Consider the following 13090-nt stretch of genomic DNA (forward strand, 5'->3'; position numbering starts at 1 on the left):
CAGGAATTATGAGATTCAGACCTAATATTAGTTGACACCACATGCTATTGTACCTAGTGAAGGGTAGGGAGACAGACAATCAGGGCATGAGAAACAGAAACAAAGAATGTGGATACCCTTTTCAGTCATACAAAGTACTTCTAATAGTTAATATATTTTGTCAAACCTAAATTCTTACAAGTCCATAGCCAGGGCTGGACCAAGCAGTAATTCCAAAGAAACCATTCTTCTTCCCTCTTTTTTTGGAGTTTTGCTATCCTCTCCTTTGTCCATTCCTAGGGATAAAGTTTTACTTGGGAAGACATGAGGTTTAAATCTTCCCAGAAGAACTTGTGTATTAAAGGGACTCTCTGAAAATGGAATGGATTTACTACACCAGGATCTTCTTTTCACTGATCAGTACTGATGCTCTTTTGGTAAGAAGATCTTGATGTATGTTACTTATCAAGCCAGAGATCAGCCTGCCCCAACAAAGCAGGAAATGCCTCATTCATTTGATTTAGCTCAAGCACTATTCTTTCCTGCCACCCCCTCACCACCACCCCTCAACCCCCACAGGATCAGATATCCCACACTTCCTGGATGCTTTCTTTCTTTCTTTTCTTTTCTTTCTTTTTTCTTTTCTTTCTTTCTTTCTTTCTTTTTTTTTTTTTTTTTTTAAGGCAACAAATAAAGCCAGACTGGAGACAGCATCTTCTGTTGCACATCAGGCCACCCCACCCTGCAGTCCCGCCAAGCGTGAGGCGGTGCCACTCACATCTCCCTGGGGAGCAACACTGAGAATGGGCAGACACCAAGGATAGGAAGGAAAAAAAAATCAGGAGAAGTAATACTTTGCTTGACATACTTTGTTTGACATCAGGTCTGGGTAGAACGGTTTCTGGCAGGGCTGATGTCCCAGGTTCTGCTCAGCCACGTGATGAGACCCACACTGGCTCTGGTGGTCCAGGGGAACCAGCCAGATGAGATCAGCCAGAACACACTGATTTCAAGGTTTGTATTCCTTTTGCCCTTGGCCCTTTCTCAATGGGCTTCCCGATATCCTTCCCCTGGAGCTTGAGGCTTATAGCTCTCTCAATTTTGCCCAGAACCTGGTTATTAGGAATGGCTCGTCCACTCTTGTTGTCCCCAGTGCCCTGCGGCTTTTCATTGATTCTCAGCAGCAAGTCCTTCTGAGTCAGCCCCTTGTTCTACTGGCCCTGCTGGATCACCTTGCCCACCTCCAGGGTATCTGGTCATGGTGCAGCTTCTCAGTTGCCTCGTCCAGCTTGGCCGTGTTCTTGGTGATCGAATGCTGTTTGTTCTGGCCCATGGCCCATTTCTTGGAGGTCTCCACATCTCTCTCAGCCACTAAGATGGCCTGCTTTGACTTGGGCTGGGCAGCTGTGGGCCCTTCTTGCAAAACACCCTCACCGTGTCCCAGTCGCTCTTGGCCACGGCGGGTGAGCAGGTCCTGCATGGTTCATCTGGTGGCTCCATGGCCGTTGCTCGAGACTCTCCTGGATACGTTCTTGTTTGATATATTCAGGCATCTTTCTCCTTCACGGTGAGCTTCATCGGATGAGGACAATACCTTATCCAACTTGTCCTCAGTTCTCAGCATATGGTGAATCCTTATTTCATGAACACATGAATGAATAAGTTAATATTTGCTATCTAAGTTTATTTTTTATAACAGAATACAAAGCATTATAGGAGAAATCTATAAAACGTTTCTGTTGTTACTCTTTCCAGATACTGTAAATACACTTGCTGTTGTTATTGTTTAAGTAAGCATAGTGGAAATGTTGTGCATTTCAAGGAAAAAGAGGATTAGACATAATGTACATTTGCTGCACAGATAATTGACTGCTAACTTAGACTGTCTTGTCATTCTCTGAAGTATTGTAGATTAATTACTTTGCTCTCACTGTACTTCATAAAACGACATATTTGCTGGAAGTGGCTATAAAGTCATGAAACCCATTTGAAAAATCTTATCAGAGGGTCCCAATGAATGTTATTCTTTTAGGAAGTCGCCTAGGATTATACACATTTAATACAAAGATGCTGATGCTACTCAGCGAGGTTTTAGAATTCTCTGCTTCTGATGTCAGAGCTATGTTGTTGAATGCTTAGTAAATCAGTTGCATTTTTGTGGACACATTTTTCTTTTTCCTTATAAGGAGGAGACCCACTTAGGTTACTGTGAGAAATGGGAATGCAAAAAATGTATATAGGAAACCTTCCCAGTAGCCACTCAGCCAGGCATTATAAAGAACTAGAACATGGTCATGATGCCTGAAGTATCATAGCAAATTAAATGAACTGGTCATTTTACCATCTCCTTCTACCTCAGGGCACTTTTTGGGTGGCTCATCTCCCTGTTCCTCTGATTTCTGAGGGTGTACTTCTCCTTCTTATGACCTCACTTGTTTCTACTGACTTCTCATTTCTTCTATAGCCTTTCCTCTACTTCTCCTTTCCTTATACCACTGTATTGTGTTTCCTTCAGAGATGTTCTCTTTGGATTCAATATATAGAATTCCAGCAGATGGAGTTCCTCTGCCATATTGCTTCATAGATCCTTGCCTCCCTTGTTTCTTCCCTATGGAGGGTTACCTTGGCCTAAAGTGTGGTGTATTTGTGCCATCTCTCCTAGACAGGACAGGCATATTAGCACGAGGAACCCCTATGTCCACTTCCTGCAGAGAAGTTTATGAATATGGAAGGCACTTTGTACACTTAAGAGACAGACAATTGCTATATGTGTTGTCTTCAGCTGGTTTTTATTCCTGTAAGCGGCAATAGCCTTGCTTTATATTGAGCCAGCTCAATTCACTCCACAAATATTTATTGAGGTGTCCCCTTCTATTCCAGGCAATGTGCTTCTCTCTTTTATTCACTGACTATAGTTCTAAATGACTTAAAAAGTATGAATCGAATCCAAGTTTAACGGACGAAAATTTGGCATCATTGAGATTATGTAAGAGGCAATCAAAGGAGAGGTTCTGCAGGCAGTGTCAGGCATGCTCTAAATACGTTTGGGCATTGGTAGCTTCTTCGCGACAAATTTCAAAGTGTCTGCTTTGAAGAGAACAATATTCATTTTGATCTGTAGGTTCTGCTATGTTTCATGGGGAAAAAAATCTGTCATATTACTTTTTTTTTTTTTAAAGGTCTTATTTATTTGAGAGGGAGTGCTTGCGCACATGAGCAGGGGGAGAGGCAGAGGGAGAAGCAGGTTCCCCGCAGAGCAGGGAGCCCGATACTGGACTCTGATCCCAGGACCCCGGGATCATGACCCGAGCTGAAGGCAGACGCTTAATGACTTAGCCACCCAGGCGCCCCTGTCATATTATTTTTTAGCTACACATTACCTACGTCAGTCTTGAACTTTCTAAAGGCATAATTTTTGTGGCCTTGATCCTTGGGAAGCCCACCCAAAACTCTTGAATGCTTTTCTGAAATGGGGGCATTAGGCCTGCCTGTGAGGCAGTGATCAGTTCTGACCAAGGGCTGCAGAGACTGACATGGAAGCTGTCTTTAAATTTTTATTAATATATTTCAGAACTTGTCAAAGGTTGAAAATGATTGATGATGCTTTAAATTAAGGGTCAGCAATTTTTTTTCTTTAAAGGGGCCAGATAGTAAATGTTTTAGGCTTACAGGCCATAGCTCTCTGTCACAACTACTCTACTCTGTCATCGGATCCTTGTATGCAAAAGCCACCTTAGACAGTATTTAAATGAGCAGGCATGGCTGTTTTCTAATATAACTTTATTTACGGACATTGAAATGTTAGTATTACATAGCTTCCATATCTCACAAAATATTTTTCTTTCTTTTCAACGATTTAAAAGGGTGAAAATCCTTCTTCACTCAGCAGCACTGCAAAAAGAGGGGATGGTTTATCCCATGACCTTGGTTTGCTGACCTTTGACATAAATGAGGACACTAGCATTGGGGAATTTCCCACATGGAAGGTTGGTAACCTGCAGGGTGGCTGCAGAATTGAGGCAGCTTCCAGAAGCCATGCTGTGGGTGAGTTATCTGCAGCTCTGGTGTAAAGCATTTCAAAAGTCCCATTAAGGTTTAATAAGCTGGTGATGGAGCAGCAATGCTGCGCATTAGAACCTTCTATGGGTGCCGTGAAAATGCTTACTCAAGGCTCTGCAGGCCCTGTAAATACCAAGTCTTTTGGAGGCCCCTTTGTTTAGATTTGAAACGGGGTGCTAGAATTTATTTCTCCTGTAACTTAAGTTCCTGGACACACCAAATACACTTGCTCTTTTCCAAATAAAAGTCAGTTTGGATTTATTTAGAGACTTTGCCCTCGTGGAAGAAATATCAGAACAATATGTCTGAGAGAGCAGGATACTCATCTTTGAAAATCAGGCAGGCCTCCGGCATGGTTAAATTACTCCATGCTGGTACTGGGGACATTCCTGCGTGACTCATAGGACGATGGCCTTTCCGGGGGTTCCTGACTTCCAGGGATAAATGTCTCTCTAGAGGTAGGTTTATGGGTCACAAAGGCAACATTGAACATCTGGCCAACTTGTTTTCTCTCCTTGGCAAAGTATGGCCTGTTTAATTACTTCTCCAAGTCTGGCCAAATGCCCTTTGATGCCTCACATAAAATGGGTGCCTAAGCAAGCAGTTTGGAGGATAGTTTAAGCTAAAATCCTTCCTTATTTTAAAATAATTCCTCATATTTCATTTTGGTACTTGAAGGGAGAGGAATGCTTTAATGGATACATGTGTCTGGGCAACTAAAGCGAAATAAAACAGGATTATTTGCTGAAACTACTTAGTTCCTGTGAGGAGGAAAGCACAGGAGCCTGTGTTTCCTAACATCAGATTTTTTACGCCTTAATTCAGAGCCTTATTTTTTTTTCCCTTTCAACTTTGGCGGTTCAGCTCCAGGAGCAAAATGAAAAATTCCTTTCCCGCCTACAGTAAGTGTACACTGGCATGATTACACTGGAGGGTTTCTCTCTGCTATCTTTCTAGAAATAGAACTATTCTGATGTCACGTGGCAACATTACAGCCACATTCAACTGGTAATAGTACCTCAGCTGCAGGCAAATGGGCCCTGAGATAAAATGCAGCCCTGGAAAGTGTTCCTGCAACCAGCCTCATTTGGAGAAAGTGCTCATTAGTTAGTCAGACTGTCAACTGCGTAAGGCTAAGCCCTTCTAAACCACTGCATGTGTTTCTTGGCCCCACTCTTGGTCCAGAGGAGATCTGATTTTGCTAGTGTTATTTCTTTAAAAACTAAATCTGTTTCTCTGTTGCTCCAAACTAGCCCTCCTGACTCCAAAGCAATAGATTATCAGGCACCCAAATTCTGCCTCCTTCCTTCTCTGCTTTGCGGTGCGCATGTGAAACCCGTGTCTTTAACTCCTTCACTGAGATCCCCTTGCCCTGCTGGCTTGACAGCCCAGGAAACTAGCATTATTTGATTATCTTCCTGCAGACACTTTTCTCCATTATTAATCAGAAGGAATGTTCAGATAGGAGAATTTTCATGATTACAGTCAAGCCTGATATTATGGTGATCGGTTATATCAAGGAACCACCATACTTTTTAAAGAGGATATTTGGCAAATGTGACCCTTAGAAATCTTTATTTTCTTTCTCTCTTGTTAACTACCGAAGAACTCATGCGAAGCAGACCCAATTGAATAAATTGTTTGTATTTGGCAGTTTGTGAAAAATGTCTTCTTCAATTTTGGATAAAGTACTGGGTAGATGAAATAATTAAGTGCCATCTGAAGTTTTTTGGGAGTAGGAAAGAAGTGCTGCTTATTTGTCATCAATTATCTGGCATCAACGAGTTTCTCTTGTTGATTTTTCTTTTCTTGGGTCTAAACGTGAACTTGGAGAGTTTGTGCTTTTCCATGCATGTGTGCATTAGGGACAATATCTGGTACTATTTCTTCAGAACAAATCCAAAAACTGTTTTCTCACTATTGTTCTTAATTACCTTCCTTTATTGTCTTCTAAAAGCATCTCCCTATTTCATTTAAAAATTAATTTCTAATTGTTTCTCAGTATATAAGTACTAACAATAACTGGGTTGGCTCAGGATACATTACCATTTGTGGTTTAGAATTCTGAATATTGCCTTTTTTCTTGTAAAAAATTAATGAATTTGCCAAAGGTTAGCTGATTATGGAATGCACAGATATTATATTTCCTTCCTACGCACTGAATTCAAGTGTCTTGATTCTATTTGAAATCAATAACAGTGAGATGCTGTATGTTTTATAGATAAGTAATTTATATACATGGCTATTTATAAGTTATATAAATGTGTTTGTAATGCATATATTTGCAATATGCATTTCGGTTTAAGACCTTAATTAACTAACCCTGCCCTGAAAATTCATAGCTAATATTAAATTGCATTTAGAATTACAGTGAAATGACACTTACTTTATGTAGCAGGAAAGAAGCCAAATAATACAGAGTTTTGGCAAATACATCAAAACAGTTCCTGGTTTCTAATAAGATGACTCTTCTGTCAGTCTTGATTTATATCACACACTAATATAAAAGGACAGTAGTGAATAAGGGAAGATTTCTGTGGAGAATAATACTGGGGCGGGGGGAGAGCTACACATTACGACCACAAATTGCATATTTGTCGTAGGGGAGAACTCCCCATCGTAGGGGAAATGAAACTGCTCAGCTTCAGACATCTTGTTTGCGTTGTGAGAAAGACATCTGACAATTATCTCTCTTTTTTTTTCCCCTGTTATCTCTTTAATAAATAATAATGTGCAAAACTTCAACTTATTTGATGATCAGTCCCTGGCTTTTTAACCTCAACTTTAGAGCTCTGTTGAGTTATACATTCATTATTCCTTCATACCTTCTTAGCAACTGGCTCTGTTTAAATGTACTCAATCTTCTTCAGCTCAACATCTCCAAAACCAAACTAACTTTCTGTTCAGTTCCGTGTCACCTTCTACATCCCCTTTCTCCATGTATTGACAGTCACCACTACTAGGTCAGCAAAGTCAGAAATCCAGGCTTTGTCCTAGATTTCTTCACCTTTCTTACTTGTCTCAAAGCTACTCCATCACTGAATCTTGTCTGTGGTCTTTCCTTAAAATTTCTCCACCGGATTCTCTCTTCACTCTAACCTTACTGTTTTAGTTTAGGAATCTGTTTCTTCTCACTGGGATTGGTAGAGTCACCCCCCAAAAGCTATTCTTTCTCCAGTTTTATGCCACTCTGAATCATCCTTATGTCTTTATTGTGGAGTTTCTCACCTCATCAGTACTGATATATGGGGCTAGGCAATTCTGATTTGGACATTGTACGATGTTCAGCAGCATCCCTAACCTCTATCCTCTAGATGCAAGTAGCACTTCTCCCCCAGCTGTGACAACCAAAACTGTTTTCAGAGATTGTCAAATGTTCCCTGGGAGTAGAATTGCCCCCCACTTGGCAACCACTGCTTTAGTCCCATTATTAAATACAACTCCTAGCAAATAAGTATTCAGGAAGTGTTTGATGAAAAGTTTATTCATATGATGCAACCTAATTACGTACTGTTTGAACACCCAAGAGAAAGATTTCTTTGAGTTTTTGTTTGGATTGGACATTTAGTAAATCTCCAAACACATATTTAAACTGTGTACCAATAATACATACTTTTATTTATTTTATTTGTTGTTTCTGCACTCCGCCCTCTACCAGTTCAGGGTCCTTACCCCAACAGGAGAGCTCCTTAGTGCCCATTCATTTTACAAGATCATTTATAGATCAATGTATCAGGAAGTGATAGTCTAGAAATACTGGTGGGTCGTCAAAGGAAAAACTTTAATACATACGAAATAATATTTTAATATCGCTTCTTAAATGAATAAAGCAAGCTGTAACTTATGGGAAATTGAATCTTATCAGCAACTAGCACTTATTTTCATTTGTTTAAAATGTAGTTTTATCGACCATGGGGTAGACTATGAGAATGATAACATTTGGAAACTGAGACCAGACCATTTCATTATAATCCATCTGTGCCCCAGTGAAGACTGCACCCTACAGTCAGATAGTAGAAAGCAAACTTATCTTGAGACATGCTATAGTTAGTCATCTTCCCTCTGTTTTGCAGCTCCTATCTTAGGGAAAGAACGCCTAATAATATTCAGATGATGTGAGCTCTGAGCAGTGTCAAGAAGAAAACATTCCTTCAAATACTGGTTAACATCTAAAATAAAAATTATGTAAACACCCTTTTGGAAGACAACAATAACAAATCTTTATCCGTTGATAGTTCGTTCACTTCCCTCATAATATTTTCCATGCTTACTGATACTGAAGATATATTAAAAACCATAGTGAAACTTTAAATATACATTCATTATCATGTTGGGGGAAGAATGTAGAAAGGAAAGACAGTATTTGATTAATATTCAATTCAGGAAAGTATAGGAATGATATTAAATGTGGGATGTAAGTGCACAGAACATGTAGGTACTGAATAATCCAGTCGGCTGGATTATTTTTATTTGTGTACTTGTTCTTTAAAAAAAGTAGTGAGGCTCTAGCTCAATGAAATGAAAAGGCAAAGTAGTTTATAAGCCTATTCCTATGGGTGATCATGATTTTTAGAAGGTTATAAATTGAAAAGTAACTTCACTAAAACATAGGGAGTTCTATTCATCAATCCTTAGCACTTAAATGCCAACATCAACATAAGTTAATGTACAATGATGATGATGATGATGATGTTAAGAAGAGATAGAAGCAGAAGCAGCAATGAGATTAGTACAAAATGCCACACTATTTCTTAGGGGCTAAAAATAATTTCCCAATTATCAAGAGAACACTGAATTTCAAACTCTAATTTTATCTTAATACTTCTGAGATAATGTGAATTCATATATATTTATAGGAACTCTTTGAAGTATCTTTTCAATTATACAGCAATCACTTTTCCTCAGGATTTTGTAATGTATTCACAGAGATAACAATAGGATGTAAGAAATTTTTCTAGTTTTTTTGTTTTGTTTTGTTTTCCTTGGTTTGGTTGTTTGGCTGGTACTTGTGGTTTATCAGTTCATCTTCTACCCCTTTGAATAACATTTATGGCAAATTTATACATTAGGGTATTCTATATTGTCTGGTTGATTCCTTCCATTACTAGATCACTGGTTAGTTGTTTTCCATATATTTTCTACTGGAGATAGACCTTTGCTCCAGGCAGCTTTTGGTTAAAATTTTCTATGTCACTTTTCATAACAGTTGCAAGTTCAGAGTTTTTCATTTTATCATGTGTTGCTGTTTTTTCAAGCTGTTTCAGTTGCTTTTGTTTACTGAAAGATGAGCTATATGGGTATTTTTGAAATTCTTTTTATATGGGTCTTCCTGTAAGTGAAGGACTTAAAAATATATAATGCCCTAGCAAGTGGATGTGAGTAAAATGAACACCAAATTTATAGAAACATTTCATAAAGTGAAATTCCATGAAATTATTTCTGAAGATTTTTTTCGCATATTGAAACATTTAAATTATTACCTTCTATCTTTTTAAAATAAAAAAAATCTTTTACTTGTTTTTAAAAGATCAAATATTATATAAAACAATAATCTCCTGCCTCATCCTGCAGATTTTCCTATGTTGAGTGGAACAAGGTGTATTAGGTACAGCAGGAGGCCAGAATTCTGTTGGTGGGTAAGAACTGAGTGGAGAGAAAGCACTGACTGGCTACAGTGTACTCTGTGGTAGGCTCTCTTCTAGGTGCTGGGGATATGATGGGGAACAAAAGATAGTCTTTGCTCTTATACAGTTTATACCTATTGTGGGACACAGCCATTATAAAAAAAAATTCAAAATACATAGCAATTTTAAAAGCATCATAAGTGTCAAAGAAGAAGAACTTAGGATGCTATAAACTTACATAATAGGTGACTCTGCTCTCATGGGGGAGGCCAGCAAAGGTTTCCATAGAGGAGTGTCATTTAAAGTGTGATATGTTGGGTGAGTGGGAGTTCATTAGGCAAAGAGGAGAGAAGTCCTGGGTAAGAAAGTCCAAGCCAGTGGTACTGCACAGGCACAGACCTTGAGGCATTGGGAGAAAGAACTCTTTTAAGGAACTGAAATATTATTGTTATCCTTCATCAATAGCTGAGAATCCTCAAAGGTTGCTGCAGCAGTACTGTATCAAATGATCACTGTGATTTCCACAGGAAAGCACTCTCTTAGTTTTGCATATGCAGTGAAAGCTCAGCATCATAGCAACTCATAATACTACTTGTTGTGCATCCCTTAAGGTTCTTTTTTTGTGTGGGGAGGAAAGGATGGAAAACATTTGTCTTAAAAAAGTTGCTCTGATCAGAAGTAGAACAAGGAGAGAGAGGGGCAAAGAAAGAGTGGAGAGAGAGGGATGGAAGGAGGGAGAACTAAGGCATTTGCCTAGAGTTGTCCAAATCCAGCCTTGAGGACAATAAGCCTGGAGTTTCTGATGAGACTGGGTAAGAAGACAGGCCCTGTTAATAGGGGCCACTGGTGATGTCTGTTGATGTATTTGGACAGAAACTGTAGGTATTACAAAGGAGAGCATACATTAAATCATAAGCTCTGGTTCTAGACTCACATATACAAATATATAGCAGTTATGTGTAGCAGAAAGGGAAAAAATTTAAAAGAAAAATCATCACACATACATAGGACACCAGATATCCTTCCATATAAGGAGTAATGGCAAATTATTAAGTAAAGATGGTGCATTCTTCAGTCTTCATAACGGACATCCAATGTTAAATTCAGCTTCCTTGTTCAAATTAAAGTCTTAAATTCTGCACCAGAAAAGGAAGTTACGGATTCATTTTGGCAAGTGCATTTTGTGTTTTTAACAAGAAAGATGTTTAAGATTACAAACAGGCTAAAGTTTGAGGACTCTCGTTCATTCCTTAAGCATTTCCATCAAAATACTTAAATGAATCTTGAGGAACAGTTGCTTTTATTTTGTTGAAGAAAAAGCATTTTCTTTTTAGAGTATCCTAAAAGCTGGGTGTTTAAGAAGTTAGAGACTATTTATAGAATAGACAAACAGCACTTGTATCATACTTTGCAGTCCGTGGAGGGATTCCACATTCATTATCTCATTTGACAATTCTTTCCAATTTTTGTTCCTTCCACCCTCCCTGTGTGCTAGGCAGCCCAGGGGGCTGTTGGGGCCGCAGTGAGGAAGGCACACACTGTTTGCCTCTTGCTTCACATAACTTATAGTTCTCAAAAATAGAGGGCGATAGGTGAGTCTTATATTATTCTGTTACAGATCAATTACCCACGACTCAGAGTTTAAACAAATATCTGTGATGAAAGGGGTCTTTCTTGCTTAAGCCAAAGAAGATGTTGATTTAGTTACTCTTTGTCTTCAAAGTGAAATTAGGGTTGACAGTGTTGTTAATTGATAAATTACTGACACTTAAAACATGCGTCTCTCTGTTGGTCTCACCTACTCAGAATTAATTTTATTGCCCCAATTAGTCATCAAACAGTGGAAGAAATGTTAACTTGGGTTTTACTTGGAATTAATTCATACTTTCAAAGAATTCATCTGACTTCATGTTATGAAAGGAGATAATATAAAAATAGAAAGTAAACAATATGACCCAAATTACACCATTTATTCCAAACTTTGAATTATATCTTAGTATGAGGCTGTGATGAATGACTTAAAAATACTCTACTGGGTGCCTGGGTGGCTCAGTCGTTAAGCGTCTGCCTTCGGCTCTGGTCATGGTCCCAGGATCCCGGGATCGAGTCCCGCACTGGGCTCCCTGCTCAGCGGGAAGCCTGCTTCTCCCTCTCCCTCTGCTGCCGCTCCCCCCTGCTTGTGCTCTCTCTCTCTCAAATAAATAAAATCTAAAAAACAAAAACATACTGTACATTATCACCTGAGTGATCTGCCTAAAGTTAAATATAACTGTTTCTCTCCTTGGCTTAAAACGATTTAGTGGATTCGCATCACTTAAGTCCTAAATTTCAGACTCTTTTTTGTGGCATAACAGCTCTTTATAACATAGGCTTTGCCTGTCTTTCCAGTAACATCTTCTGTTTCCTGCTTCTCACTTAATGTTCCAAAAATGTGAGTATAAAATACAGATGGAGAAGACCATAAAAGTAAAAAAATAATAACTCAAAAACATTTTGATTAAATATATCAGTGCCTCACACCTCAGGTATGAAATAGAAGTTTGCTTTAGGTAAATAATTTTATGATAAAAGGGGAATCAATTTCTCAATAGTAATACATCTTTTTCTTTAGGCCAAACGGAATTTAACTCTTGGTTAATTGATATGTTTATTTTAAAGATGTTTGAGAAAGAATTGGGTTTTATTCTGTAGATAGAAACTACTTTTGCTTTATGATTTGAACACTGGAAGTTGTAGACCATGGTGCAAATTCAAGTTCTAAAGGTGTGCACCACCTAATGAATTCGAGACAGTTGGATCTCTTTTATTATTTTTAATTTAATTAAAAAATGCTTTTAACAACAGGTGTTTGTTTATGCTTTTCTTTTTTGAGGAGTGTTTTATTTTGTTTTTTAATTATTTTTTTATTTTTTAAATTCCAGTACAATTAATGTACAATGTTAATTAGTTTCGGGTCTGCAGTATAGTGATTCGACAGTTGTATACCTGACTCAGTGCTCATCAGGATGAGTAGATCTCATTTTTTTTGGTTCTTATGAATCTAAATTCCTGGGTTAATTGGAAAGAGTTTATCTTTAAGCTCTTGGTTTGTGGAAGAGGACCTCTTCACTTCCTTTCTTAGGGCAGGGACCAGGAGCACATTTTTATCATTAATATTAATAGTATCCAATATTTATATGATGCTTACCAATTCATTGATACTTTCCTGTGTATTCTTTCATTTGATACTCCATAGCCCCATTAAAAAATGTAACTTTACTTTGATTATAAAATAGAGTTTAAATCGAAACAGACTGCCATTTTCACTCACCAAGGGTCTCTGTAACAGATACATGTTCCCAGCACAAGAAACAGAAACAAGGTTTTGATGTTGTTTTACCATTTTGGATTTTTTTTTTAAAGATTTATTTATTTTAGAGAGATGGAGT

General features: G+C 38.3%; 1 protein-coding gene and 1 pseudogene across 24 annotated transcripts in view; one reads left to right on the plus strand and one right to left on the minus strand.

Annotated features, from left to right (window-relative positions):
* NRXN1 (neurexin 1) overlaps positions 1 to 13090 on the plus strand; it is a 1124404-nt gene that overhangs the window by 754669 nt on the left and 356645 nt on the right. The gene's annotated exons all lie outside the window — the stretch shown is intronic.
* On the minus strand, positions 969 to 1479 carry LOC114209699 (endothelial differentiation-related factor 1-like; annotated as a pseudogene).

Source organism: Eumetopias jubatus, unplaced genomic scaffold (genome assembly GCF_037043125.1).
Source record: "Eumetopias jubatus isolate StellerSeaLion01/CBP00866 unplaced genomic scaffold, mEumJub1_p1.0 scaffold_9, whole genome shotgun sequence".
NCBI classification, from domain to species: domain Eukaryota; kingdom Metazoa; phylum Chordata; class Mammalia; order Carnivora; family Otariidae; genus Eumetopias; species Eumetopias jubatus.